Source organism: Lissotriton helveticus, chromosome 4_1, assembly GCF_964261635.1.
Source record: "Lissotriton helveticus chromosome 4_1, aLisHel1.1, whole genome shotgun sequence".
Taxonomy (NCBI): domain Eukaryota; kingdom Metazoa; phylum Chordata; class Amphibia; order Caudata; family Salamandridae; genus Lissotriton; species Lissotriton helveticus.
Window position 1 is genome coordinate 269,325,830 of NC_136063.1, and position 13,434 is coordinate 269,339,263.

Here is a 13,434-nt window from a genome sequence, read left to right on the forward strand (position 1 = left end):
GCTATTTCTGTTAATAAAGAGTTTCTTACAACAATGAGATTATTATAAATGTTGAGCACAGAAAGTTAAAGGGCAGAGGGGAGGCTTCATGCCAGGCGACAATCGGACAAGTAATACAAAATCATATCTCCCATCCCAATTGAACTCTACTGGGATAGGAGACTCATAGCTTTCACTTGCTGACTTGTCAGTGCAGCCATCATAGTGCGATGAGCATAGCAGACCTTGCTACTTCATTGAACATAGAACTCTATTGTTCAGACAGTTATGTTGGTGTGTACCATCTCTGAATCTCGAAATGGATGTTATTTTCTGATGTTCCAGTATTAGGTTAGTACTTACAAGTAGCAGAAGAAGGGTTAGGATTGCAATTGGTTAATAATAGCAATTATTTTGGAGTGGTATTTATTATTCATTCTTTTGGCAAACATTGCTGCTGTAATTTTATTTGTTATCATTGTGGTTACAATTCCGATTGTGGGCACTAGAGTAGATTTATGAATTTCAAATAAATATTTTACATGTATCATTTGTGTTCTCTTAAGTATGCTGTTTCTTAATGAAAAAAGGTTTGGGGATTCTACTAATTACCCCTGTAGTGTCTCATGGGATTGATGATTACCTGAAACCCATCTGGCTATGTAATGGTTGCAGTACAACAGTTTTTCTGCTTCAGACTGGCACATTTACTAAATCCTTTGTGCCAGGGAGGTCTATAAAACCAACCTATGTGTCTCTTGAAAATCTAGAGGATGTATTGGGGTCGTGAGTAGTTCACTCAACTAAAGAAAGTCTTTATTGGGCCTAAGTTTGTTTTTGATAATACTTTTCTTAAAAATAGCCAGTCTGTCATAACGAAAAACTTATTCGCATCAAGCAAAAAAAAAAGGAATATCTAGATGTAGTCTCTTGTTTGTATGCTAATTAGATTGATTGCTAGCCTGATATTGTCCGTAGTTTGGCTACCATGGATGAAACCTGATTGTAGGGGGCATATATTATATAGGACTGTCAGATGCACTTTAGAAACTATATACTGGTGAATATTTTTTAATCTTGTAAGGAGAGTTCCTGTTTGTCCAAAGTTGGATATGCAGGTCCTTTTTTCCCCATAATGGGTCATCTATGGTTTAATGTGTGGGAGAAAAATTCCCTTATTAAAACAGCATTTGTTGTATCCCACAATGTGTTCAGTGAGAAATCTCAAGTATCATTCTCTTCAAAATAACGTCCAAGGCCTCAGTATTAAAACTTCGCAAAGCAGTAGCTCTTAATGCTCTTTCATTAACACACTAGAATTTGTCATTTGATACTTTAGGTTTATGAATGCCTATGGTGATTGAGGAGTGGTCAGCAAAGGATCCTACTTCTATTTCAGTCTCTAAACAATTAGGGAAGGACTCAATCTAGTTTTTTATCTCTGTAAGCTCAAAATGTATTGAACTAGCTCGTTGCCAGAGATCTCTGTGTTACAGCAATAAAACAGAGATCCCGGCCAGGAAACTCTATACAGATTAAACAGGGCTCACTACTCCACTCTGCCTGCACCATAGATCGCTTCACAGATTTTAACTATTGTAAGTTTTAAGTGCTTTTAAATTGACTTTGCGCCGCCTACCTGTCCTCAGTCGTGCTGTCCCCGTTCCGCGGCGGCTTGTGCCAATTGAGTAGAGGGACGTGCACAAATCGTTCTTTCACTACCCTGAAGTCCTGACTTCAGAAGTCAGTGCGCTAGTTTCAGCTGCTTGCTCACATGCCCCCTTCCATCAGGCTAAAAGGAATTGCTCTGCGCGTGCGCGCAAGCCCGTCTGCGCCTGGCATCCGCCGGTCATTCAGCCCTTTTTCACTGTTTGCTCCTTTTAATTTCTTCTTTTTCCTAGTTATCCCCCTCAACTATCGCTTATTCATTATACAGTACACAAGTCGAGAGCTTCACACACTTGATAGAGCACCGCCCTCTGTGACCAGCACCGTTTCCCCCAGCTGACTGAGGCTATCATGGCCAAAATAAACACCCCCGTAAGTGACCAATCTTCTTTGAATGCAAGCTCTACTGACTCCCCGATTAACGCTTCTTCCATTAATTATAACAAGCTAACCGGGATATATTGCAAAGCTCGATCTCTCTCAAAACACACCCTAGAAATCTGGACTTTGCTAGATTTTGAGAAACCAGACCTTTTTTGTCACCGAGACATGGCTCCACGAGTCCTCTCTCCCTGACATCTCTATAGCCCTCCCCCACGATTACCAGTTGTCCAAACTGGAGAGGAATGATAAGCGAGGAGGAGGCTTAGCAATAGCTTTTAGGGCCAATACCAAACTCTGTATTATTGATACCTTACTCACTGATTGGGGAGAAATCTGTATTTTCAAAATGAATTGTCTAACCAAGGGATCTTGAAGAGGTGCCTTACTTTACCGCCCACCAGGCAACAAAGCTTATTTTGTTGGTCACTTAACTGAGATGATTGCTCCACATGTGCTAACTTTCTCCTATTGGGAGATTTTAATTATCACACCGAACTCTTATGCGATCCGCATTCTAACAATCTCATTTCTAGTCTAATTACCTTAGGTCTCAACTAGCTGGTGACTGGTTCCACCCATATAGCTGGTCACACGCTAGACCTTTCATTCACCAACTCGTCCCACGTCAAGGTCGAAGCACCACTTCCAGTTCGTTGGTCCGATCATCATATAATAAAATTTTAAATGCATGAAACTTCGACCGTGCAAAATTCCCGAAAGGAACTTACATTAAGTAGGTCAGGGGACAACATTAGCCTAGCTTCTTTATTCTCACACTTAATCCCCCCATGCTATCTGAATTCGACAACCCCAATGTGGCAGCCGAATCCTTCGAGGCAGAAATTATTCAGACCCTAGATAGAATAACTCCCAGGAAAAAAGTGAAACACCCTCATAAGCTATCCCCATGGTTCACTACAGTTTTAAAAGCAGATAAACTATCCGCCCGTAAGGCCGAACACAAGTGGCGACATTAATAAAAATGCTATAGACAGACAGGACTGTAAAGCCTCTCATAGGCGCTATCTTGACCACATTGCCAGGGCCAAAAAGATTTACCTAGGGGATAGAATCAATCAACCCTCCAACACTCACAAAGAAGTGTACAAGATACTAAAAGAGTTGACTAATCCCTCCTCCTGTCAGCCAACGCAGATTGCCTCGCAAGAGTGGGTGGATACCCTATCATCTTTTTTTGTAGACAAAATTAACAACATCCAGAGCCTCTTCCCTCACATAGCCAACAAACTATTAAATCAGAGACCTGCTAGTAATCATCTCTCGCCTCCCGCTCTTCGCAATGAATTCTCTGAATTCACGCATGAAGAAGTTTCATTTACACTTAGAAGGGTGAAATCAGGCTCCCCCCACAGACTCTGGGTCTCTGCCCAAGTACTGTCCAAAATGGGACCAACCCTCCTTCCCGGCATAACCAAACTCCTCAAACTCTCACTATTTCACTTGACAGTGCCCTCAATATGGAAAGAATCTTTGGTATGACCCATTTAAAAAAGTCTACATTAGACCCTAAGCAGCCCAACAACTACCGGTCAGTCTCTCTTCTTCCTCTTTTTGGGAAGGTTTTAGAGTCATTGGTCAATAAGCAATTGACCAACTACTTAGAAAACAATAACTTGCTGGATTCTTCTCAAACAGGGTTTCAGGCTTTTCATAGCACCGAACCGACCTTATTGGAAGTGGTGACAATATCAGACTCTCTCTTGATGCCAGACAATCTGCCATCTTGGTTCTTCTCGACCTGTCGGCTGCCTGGTATAAGAATCTGCCTTACAGACAAGATATCCTATAAAGTTCAAAACTATTCTCCCATCATTGAGCTTGGCTCCTGAATTCTTATGGATACTAAGCTCTTCCACAAGATTTCATGGACATTTTGAAGGACGCTGGGCATCCATCAACCAGAACGTCTTATGTTTTTCTAAAGAAAGATGTTTTGCATCTTGTACATCAAAAAGAATATCAGCCTGGGCATCAAGATCGATGCCAACCTTTCCTTGACCAATCAAGTGTCCTCTGTAGTTGGCACCTGCCTGGGTCTAATGCGACAGTTGCGGAAGCTGGCCACCCTGCTCTCACCTACCACTCTAAAGATGATCGTATCTGCCACGATCGTGTCCAGGTTGGACTATGCCAATGCTCTGTATATCGGCCTCCCTGAGAAACTAATCAGCAAGATGCAGGTGATCATGAACGATCCTGCTAGGTTGATTCTTAGGCTGCCTAGATGGGCTCATGCCACCCCCTTGCTGCTTAGGCTGCATTGGCTCCCTGTCAAACAGAGAGCCAAGTTTAAGGGCCTCTGCATTGCCCAAAAAGCCATCTTTGGCCAGGTGCCGGGCTACATTAAGGAGCGTCTGACGAAATATGCTCCGGGATGCACATTACGATCGTCCACGGCAGGCTTTCTGGCCCCCTCAAGAGCCAAAATGGCATTGAAAGATGGCAGAGCGCTCTCTGTCTTAATTCCCCAAATCTGGAATGAATTCCCGGAGAACCTTCGTAAGGTTCCTACCCTTCTCTACTTTAGAAAGAGCCTCACAACTTATTTGTTTAGGGAAGCCCTGGCTACAGTCTAATATACTGGCCTGGTGCGTTTCTGGGATTTCAGTGGCTACCTGAGCTTTCTCTACAAGCGCTAAGAGACCTGCAGGTGATTACGCGCTATATAAGCTATAATTAACATAACATAACCCCGCCAAGTGGAAGTGGCCTTTCTTCTTTATTTTCTGAAAGCTATGCTGCAGTTTTTCTCCAAGAAGGTACACCTTGGAAGTCATTACCACTTATAGAAAAAAATCCTAACCAGACCGCATATTTCCACAATCCCTATTGTAAGAGACTTTTTAGAGGGAATTAAAAAGGTCTTTTCTCCCTTAACAAGACAATCTCTCTGATGGGAACTTCATTAGGTACTTTTGAAATTACCGTGGCCTCAATTGGATCGAGTTTATAAGGCTACTATACAATATCTTATGGAAACAAGATTTATTGGTAGCCATCCACTCGTAAATCTAGTGAAATTCAGGCTGTATGTTGTAAGGAACCATACAGTGTTCCACAAATGTAATGAGCACTCGCCCATGTTAATCAGGCTATTTATCTACCAAGGTTCTTTCAGAATCCCTCTTCTCCATCAGATCAGGCTTTACATTGTTTTGGATTTTGAGAGGATTTTTAAAATGTACTGGTGAATGGTCTGAAAATATAACCAACCCTTATGAATCAGATAGGAACCGGTCATAGCCCTCATAGATCCGATATTTGAAGGATACCCAAATTGTGTGACATGCAGGGTTAAGTAGTAAGTGGTACAGTATTTTGGATACCTTTTAGGCTGCAACCTTTTAATGTATGCTGCCCTTCTTTTCTCTCATTCTTCATTGAGTGCTTATAACTACAATTATGATTTTGCTGGAAGGGAACTACGATTTCAGGTGAGAAACTATTTCTCATCAACATTGTTAGGTGTGGTGAGTGGTAGCATGACCCTCAGAAGGCGGCACCTCTTGTGTGCCATGATACCCTCAAACTCACAAATAAATTGCATATTGCCTTCTGCGTATCTTCATATATGCTATACGCACTGAAGAAACACATAGTTAAAGTTGTGTGTGGTTCAGCTAACACAAAAATTAAAGTCCTTACATTTGCCAAATATGGGGAGCGCTTATTTCTGGGGACTGGAACTCTGCACTGCCTGCTCTCTGCTGGTCTGTGAATAGGAGCGCAGATTTAGCTTCAGTGCAATTTCCAACAGTAATAGTAATAGAAGGGCAACCAAAAGTTTGTAAATTAAGCAATGGCTAGTACTCCACTTCTTCCTCTTCTGTCAGATTTTTTTTTTGGGCCCTGGCTTGGCGTTCCTCGACTTTTGGGTTTTTCCCCCAACAGCTTTTCCTGAATTTTCTGCCATTTTCCAGTAGCGTCCCGTGAAGGGAGTTCCGTGGGGCGAGGGAGGGACAGGGGAGGGGGGGGGGCCGGGGTAGTAGTAAACACCGGAATATGGATGAACGGAGGTAAGTAAACATTTAAATAAATAAAACTAATTTTGTTGCGCGCGCTGTATCGCAAAATGCGATGCAGCGCGTGCAACGAAATTCATTTTGTTTATTTAAATGTTTATTTACCTCCGCTCATCCATATTTCGTGCTTACTACTCCCCACCCTGCCCCTCCCCCTCCCCGCCACACCGCCCCATGGAACACCTTCCACGGGCCGCTACTGCCTCTGTTTTTTTCTATGATGTTTTAGCTGTCCTAAGGCTGAAATTGGGTCTTCAGCAGATGTCCTTTATAAGGAGGGTATAAAGTCTAATAATGTAGGCATGCCTTCTTTTCAATGTGTAAACTTTATAGATGTGTTGCCGCAGGCTCAAGACCAGAGTGAGAGGACATTTAAGGAGGAGGGAGACATGGGACACATTTTCCTCATGGTGCACTGCCTCCAGTAAGGTGAGGAAGTCAAGTTACGTGCCAGCTCCGATACTGCCTCTTCAACTTCCTGTGCTCCATAATCCAGACACAAGTTTTGCGACACGGCAATCTCCAAATACAGATGACAACATAGAATCTAGAATGGAAGCGAACTGCCATTCCAGCCTTTTTAAAGACAGGAGACCTTAGAAGAGGCATAGTTTAGGAACACGAGTGACCTCTATCCATCATAAAATATGTATAACATTTTACATAAGAAATGAAAAGATCATTATCGATCCTTTCAAAATCGCAAGCAAATCGCAACACAAAGGCAACATCAAGCAGGGGTAATGCCGATATTAAGAATAAACCTCTCTATGACTTTTTGCCTCATAGGTTGGAAAAATAGGACACAAATCATGTTTTCGGAGAGCTAAATGGCAAAAGAAAACTAATGGAATGTGAATTCCTAAACATCTCTTTTGCAACATGCAGTAGCATACATCTTTATTTTTTTTATTAAACATTATGGTTTTAGCCACCCTGGATGAGCCCCCAGTTCGTCCTCTTAGCAATATTCCAATTGTTTGATCTAAGGACAGTCAAGAAAATCTGTAGCACTCTGAAAAACCCTTTGAGAAAAGACAGCAACAGCTTGCAGCATCGGGGACAGCAGCAAGCTCTTTAGAAGCATTTTTAAAAGGAAACTCCTATAGGCAAATAGTATACAATAGCCTTCCTTGGCTTGTTGTAAGTCTCCTCCCTCCAAACAATTGCTCAGTCTGTCAGCCATAACCAGTCGGTATTGCGATGGAGGGGGTATTGCCGAACGTATCCCCTTGAAGCAGCGAATAACAACGATTGGAAGCTTAGTATTGTAAAGAGTGGATCCAACATTTTGTTTTTTTTTTTTTTTTTTCTTTTAACTCCCTCTCATGCCACCAAAATGTGTTCATGCACATTCCCTCAGACTTCCTGCAACTTATTTGGCAGAAGATTGCAGTTGTTCCAAAACTTCTGAAGAACATTGTGATTACTGTTGCTTTCGCGAAAAAAAGCCAAATCTAAATTATTCACCTGATGTTTGACAACAAATGGGTGAAGAAATCCATTTCTCAAAGTGAGTTCTTCAGAAGATGCAGTATCACTGTGGTATTCAGGAGTAAGATTATCATCTATCTGAAGACTTGGTGAGAAAAGTCTCCTCTCTCTTAGTCTTATGACATCCTTCACCTTCCTGGTGGCCAATACCATTTTTCACAAGTGTCCTTTTTGGTGGTGTCCTGAGGACAAGTCGTCTCAGAAAATGGTTGACTGTGAAGGAGAAATTCAGATAACCCATAGACCCCTCTCTTGGTGGTGCAAAGAACTAAAGGTGCTTGTTCAGGAAACCACCCCAGTTTAGTCAGTTGTAACGAACGGCACAGGAGAAGGACTGAAACACGCATAAGGGAAGCTCTTTTGCCAAAAGAAAAACTGTAGCACTTGAATACTCTGAAGCTGATAAGAGTGCAACTTAATCTAAAGTCTTTACTCCTAGTGATATCTGGCTCTTCTAACCAGGATGTCAGGCAATTTCGTCCGTCTAAGCCTGCAGTTACCAAACCTGCCCGCTACATCCTGTGAATCTGCAGTACAGCCTACCAGATGACTGCATGAATATCCTCAAAGTCCAAAGTGACATTCGACTTGTTCTTCATAAGCCTTTACCTGTAGGAGATTCTGCATCTGGTGCTTGCAGAAGAGAATGGACCCCAGAACTAGCCAAAAACGGACAATACTACCTCTTCTCTTTGTGGCAACATTTTCCCTTTAATTCTCTTCTGTTAAAGTGCATGCTGTCACTGCTTACAATTAAATCCCTTTTCTGGCAGACTTTTCACCATATTAGTCATTAGTAACTTTGGTTTTTATAACAATGAAAATGCCTCTCGTACCTGGGAACTGAATGCTGATAACCTCCCTTTAAAACTGCGCACACATTTGATTTCCAGCATTTGACATGAAAAGTAGCTTTACTTGTAGCCATAACTGCAGCATGGAGGGTGACTGACTTAAGTTTAGGATCTCTGCATGGAAGAACCTTCTATATTATTCCACCCCAATTAGATATTCTTGTATGTTCATTCATATTCCCTGAAAAGCTATCTATAACGTCCATGTTAATCAGACATTCTCCATTACAACACGCTTTCCTGCATCTTCCCACGCAGAAAGATCCCTGAATACACTACATTTGAAAGGGACTTCTGAATACTATATTGAAAATGAAAGGAGCTTGAGCAGCTTATTATTAATGATTATTTGGTTTCCACAGAAATGCTTTGCGTAACCAGTCCACTGCTAAAGTTGTAATCTCCTACATTATTACATGTAACGAAAAATTGAACAGGGCTTCAAGAGGCAGGCTGGTGCTATTATATACGGGGGTACAGCAGCTACTATTGTGATCTTGAAAAACGTCCTTATTCTCGATAGTTGATTAGCACATTACTGGCACCTGGTTCATAACTTCAATAGCATAACTGTCTTGACTCCAGGAATATACTGTAGTGGGGCAGGCGTCCGTAAGTCATTACATTTGCCTCATCATATACATTCTTACTCTTCTGTGGTTTTGGTCTTCTCTCGGGCAGTGTTTATTTCAGTTTGATACTCTATTCTATGTTTGTCGATATCAGAGAGAATCCCATGAGAGAGAAGGAAAAGCTAATTCCTGTAATCCTAGTTATGCGTCGTTGGTATTATCCCTGAATCCATAACATAACACCCACTTACCCATGTACCCAAACAATGGATGGTTAGCATAAAGGTGTGTCTTGTGTCCACTGTATTGTCTTTAAAAGTGAACTGCCTCACTCTCACAACAAAGCCAGGTAGGAAGGTTTCAGCCTGTGCCCTGTCAGTTGTACAGTATGTGTAGAATTGAGAGTGGTTGTAATGCCTATCCAGAGCCTGCATTTTCTTTTATATTTTGCTTTACAAATTGGATATAGACATTGGTGAGTTCAACCAAATGTTCTGTAATTCAGATTTGGCTATATGGATGTAAATTGTAAACCAAAAAAGTTAAAACATATTGCCTCTTAAGCAGGTTTTCTTGGTGGATATTTTTCAAAACAGGAAAGTACATTAAAAGGAGATATCAGGCATCTGTTCTGAAATAGTCTGTTTATGGGCATTTCAAACCATTCCCATGTCAGAAAAAATCATTATAGTTAACGTTTCCTTGTTCTATTTTAATAATGTTTAGATTATTTTGGAATTCTGGTTACTTTAAGAATTATTTAAAGCGAAAACATAACATAGCTTTAACTATATTCAGTTTTTGAAAGAATTCTCTTTTTTTACATTTTGTAACTTTGTCTTCCCAATGCACCAGTATGACTGGTGCACCTTTAGTAAGCAACATTACGCATATAAATGCAATCTAATTCCTCTTTAACCCTCTGGCAGCATTCTGCCTACACTAGCTAAGGGCAGATAGTAATTTTTTCATAATCAGTATGCCCCCCCCCAGTGGCATAGTTAACCACATTGTTAGCCTCTCAGCTGCTTGTGGGCATAGTCGTAGTTCCTTGTAGGTAATGCCCAAGCAGACTAAGTGCCTGTTTACGAATTTGGCGGATGGGGTACTCAGTCACAAATGTGATATCCCGACCGCCGTACTGCAAGTTCCATAGGATATAATGGAATTTTAATTTGGCAACGGGATATCCGTCAGGTTTGTGACATAGTAACCCTGTCCACCAAACTCGTAATCCGGCCATAAATCTGATCACAGTACAATTGATTGTGTTAGTGCACATGCCTCAAAGAATCAGCTTTCGGTACATTATTATTATTTTCTTATTGGATGCTTTAAGAATCTGTAAAAAAAACAGATCTATATGATTTCCCTTTTGAGGACACTCTCGTCCTACAAACAGAGGTATTAGTATTATATTTGAGCAGCTAACATTTCATCATAGTAGTATTACGCAGCATATGTCTCCTCATCACACCCCTGGAAATGCCTATGCAACTCTCTGGAGTTAAATAGTTATTGGAATACTTGCAGGGTACTTACTATTAGGAGTAGTGCCTTTGGAAAGGTGAGACATTGGCTCTTTCTACCATACCTCTGCCGTATTTGGGGCAGTAGGTGGTCACAGCATTGTGGCGCGAGAGGCTCCAATGTAGCTGCTCTGCTTGTCTGCTAGTACCTAAATACTGTGAGCTCTTGGACACCGGAAGGGATTTCCGTCTGTCCCAAGCATGGGACACCAGATGATTCCTCAAGGAGGGCATTAGGGTGTTGAAGGTACGTCATGTGACCTTACTGCCTTACTGTTTCATTTTCAGAAATTGTGTGACCCCCTACAGTGGATTTGGGGCCTGATGTATTGTCTTTCCATTTGCTCAAAGTGGTCAAAGATTGTGCCCTGATTTTCTTCCGAATGGGCTAGGATTTTTTAAACCAACCTACTTTCAAATAGTTTGGTTCTCAAAAAATGAATCACTGTGTCGCAGAATAACCTGCCTACTTAGGTATAGATGCATCAAAGGAAAAACCGGTCGCAAAAGGGCAGATTCTCAGAATCGGCCCCTTTGCGACCAGTATTTTTGCATTTGAGACGCATCATCCCAAATGCAAAAATCACAATTTAAGAAATCGCAAAATTGCAATTGCATTTAAGGAATCTCAAATTGAGATTCCTTAAATGCAATGCATCAAAGTAAAAGAATTAGCGATTTCGCTAATAGAGGGAGCAAATTACCATGAAGTTGAACTTCATGGTAATTTGCAAAAACTTTGAAAAATGCACTAAAGTGCATTTTTCAAAGTTCCATTTTACACACACACATGCCCTTGGGGCATGTTCTCATATGCAGATTTCAGGGGTGCAACAGGGTGTCCTTTTGGCACCCTGGCACCCTTGAAATTGCATTCTCAATATGCGATTCTCTAATTGAGAATCGCAAATTGAGAATGTCTTCCCATTCATTCCTATGGGCCTCTAGGCCCATAGGAATGAATGGGGAGGTATTCCTTAATTGTGACTCGCAATTTGCGAGTCGCAATTAAGGAATGTTTAGAAATCGCTATTTTTGTGTGATTTCTATATGCATAGCCTTTTGCTCTTCCTTATTAGAGAATTCTTATTTTTCGCTAATAAGGAATCGCAAATGGCATTGTTGATGCAGCGCCCTCCTGAAGAAACCAACAGCAGACCCCACCGACCTCAAGAACTTTCGCCCCATCTCGCTCCTCCCTTTTCATGCCAAAGTCATCGAGAAGACCGTCAACAGACAGCTCGCCGCCTTCCTCGAGACAAACTGATCCCTCGACACTTCGCAGTCTGGCTTCCGAGCCAACCACAGCACCGAGACTGCCCTCATCGCAGCCACAGACGACATCAGAGACCTGCTCGACAACGGTGAAACAGCGGCCCTCATCCTCCTGGACCTATCTGCCGCGTTCAACACTGTCTGCCACCGCACCCTAGTACAGCGCCTCAGCAACATCGGTATCCAAGGAAAGGCTCTGGAGTGGATCATCTTGTTCCTCGCCGGAAGAACCCAGAGAGTCCGCCTCCCCCCGTTCAGATCCAAGGCCACCGAAGTCATCTGCGGCGTACCACAAGGATCCTCACTCAGCCCCACCCTCTTCAACGCTTACATGAACCCCCTCGCAGCCATCGCACGCCAACACAACCTCAACATCATCTCCTACGCCGACGACACCCAGCTAATCCTCTCCCTCACCAACGACCCCGCCACCGCCAGAGCCAGCCTACACAAAGGGATGAAAGACGTCGCCGAGTGGATGAAGAACAGCCGCCTGAAACTGAACTCAGACAAGACGGAAGTCCTCATCCTGGAATCACCGCCCTCCTCCTGGGACGACTCCTGGTGGCCCCCTGCCCTGAGCACCACCCCCAAGCCAACGGACCACGCACAAAACCTGGGCTTCATCCTGGACTCCTCCCTCACGATGACCAGACAAGTCAACGCCGTGTCGTCATCGTGCTTCAACACCCTGCACATTCTCCGTAAGATCTTCCGATGGATCCCCAGCGAAACCAGGAACACAGTCACCCAGGCACTCGTCACCAGCTGACTGGACTACGGGAACACCCTCTACGCGGGAACCACTGCCAAACTACAGAAAAGACTCCAGCGCCTACAGAACGCCTCCGCACGACTCATTCTGGACATCCCTCGCCACAGCCATATCTCGACCCACCTGAGAGACCTGCACTGGCTCCCCGTCAACAAGAGGATCACGTTCAGACTCCTCACCCACGCACACAAGGCTCTCCACGACATGGGCCTGAAGTACCTCAACAGCCGCCTCACTTTCTACACACCCACCCGCCAGCTACGATCGGCCAGCCTCGCCGCCGTACCACGCATCCGCAGAGCCACCGCTGGAGGAAGATCCTTCTCCTACCTGAGGGAGAGGTGTGGCGCCGCGGCCAGGGCGACTGACGCTGGAATCTGGGGACCACGGTTCGATCCCCGGCTCCGGCGGCAGGTTAGCCCAGCACCATGTGACTCTGGGCAATAGCTCGCTTAATCTTCCCGACGGCCCCCCAGCGCCTAGAGACCCTTACGGGTGATTGTGCGCTTTACAAATGTGGACTTTACTTTACTACCTGGCGGCCAAGACATGGAACTCCCTCCCCATCCACCTATGACTGACCCAGGACCACCTCTCCTTCAGGAAACAACTCAAGACCTGGCTTTTCGAGCAGTAACGGACCCCCCCCTCTCTTCCCTCCCCCCCCCAGCGCATTGAGACCCTATTGGGTGAGTAGCGCGCTATACAAATTGGTGATTGATTGATTGATTGATTGATTGATTAGTGTTCATTAGGCAGGTTGCCATTGATAAATCAGAGGACGAATCGCAATTTGGAAGAGATGCTCACAATATGTGCATTCCAAATAAGGATTCATAATCGATTCCAGAACCCTTTTAT

General features: G+C 43.4%; 1 protein-coding gene across 3 annotated transcripts in view; it reads left to right on the top strand.

Moving 5' to 3' along the window:
• The window catches only part of ASAP1 (ArfGAP with SH3 domain, ankyrin repeat and PH domain 1), a 2,040,747-nt gene that overhangs the window by 1,131,304 nt on the left and 896,009 nt on the right, over positions 1 to 13,434 (top strand). The gene's annotated exons all lie outside the window — the stretch shown is intronic.